At 36.0% G+C, this 934-nt stretch overlaps 1 non-coding gene across 1 annotated transcript; it reads left to right on the forward strand.

Moving 5' to 3' along the window:
- The first annotated feature begins 660 nt into the window (after positions 1-660).
- Trnav-uac lies at positions 661-733 on the forward strand. The gene has a single exon. It is a non-coding gene; the product is annotated as a tRNA-Val (tRNA).
- Positions 734-934: the final 201 nt, after the last annotated feature.

A 934-nucleotide genomic window follows, 5' to 3' on the forward strand; every position in this document is an offset into this window, starting at 1 on the left:
GATGTGCTTATGAGGAAATGGAGACCACCAGATGTGCCAGCTTCAGAGGACTGGGCTAGTGTTTACCAAATCGCTCTGAAATATTGAAAGTTGCCCATGAACTCCCGATGGGAGGTCATTTAGGTGTCAACTAGACACGTGACAAAATGCCTGCCACGTATCGAATCTGTGACATTCCGTGACTTAGGTCGACGTGATAACAACCACGTTACAAACACTTGAAGAGAAGTTGGGGAAAATGTTCTTACAGTGTTCATTCTTTAATCTTAATTTTAAATAATATTTTCTGTTAGGTATTCATTAATGAAGCAATAAAGAATGCTATCAATCACTAGAGTGGTGAAAATAACAGCCGATCTTTTATTTTGCTTTCTGGGAAAAGAGAAACCTAAGACTGAAATATGTAATGTTTCAACGTAATTTAAGTTTGTTTGTTTTAGTGCAAATCTACATAAATGGGCTCTATCCACCGAGTGTATCGAAACCTTGTAGCAGTGCGCTTAAAAACAAAAACCAGCTGGATATAACACATATTTTTAGTTAACATCCAGTACTCTTTGAAATGATACCTATGAACTCTAATAACTTTATAATGCACATACAATACAAATGAGTTCTTTCTTCAGTTTAGAAACGAAATTATAAAAATTACTTAAATAAGTGCTTGTGGTGTAGTGGTCATCACATTCGCTTTACACGTGAAAGGTCCCAGGTTCAATCCCTGGTAGGCACAAAGTGTATTTTTAGATTAGCACGTTCTGCTGTCTCAGAGTACAGACGTGTTTTTTTATCAGTTCTGATTTCATGTTTAGTTAGTGACTTACTCTTTTTTGTTTTATCGCGTTGTGTAGTTTTTGTTTGTGATTTCAAATGTGGAAGTTTCTGGACTTGGTTTATTAAGTCCAGAGCTTCTGTTGAATCTAGATTTGTTCAA

Source organism: Limulus polyphemus, unplaced genomic scaffold (assembly GCF_000517525.1).
Source record: "Limulus polyphemus unplaced genomic scaffold, Limulus_polyphemus-2.1.2 Scaffold84270, whole genome shotgun sequence".
Classification (NCBI taxonomy): domain Eukaryota; kingdom Metazoa; phylum Arthropoda; class Merostomata; order Xiphosura; family Limulidae; genus Limulus; species Limulus polyphemus.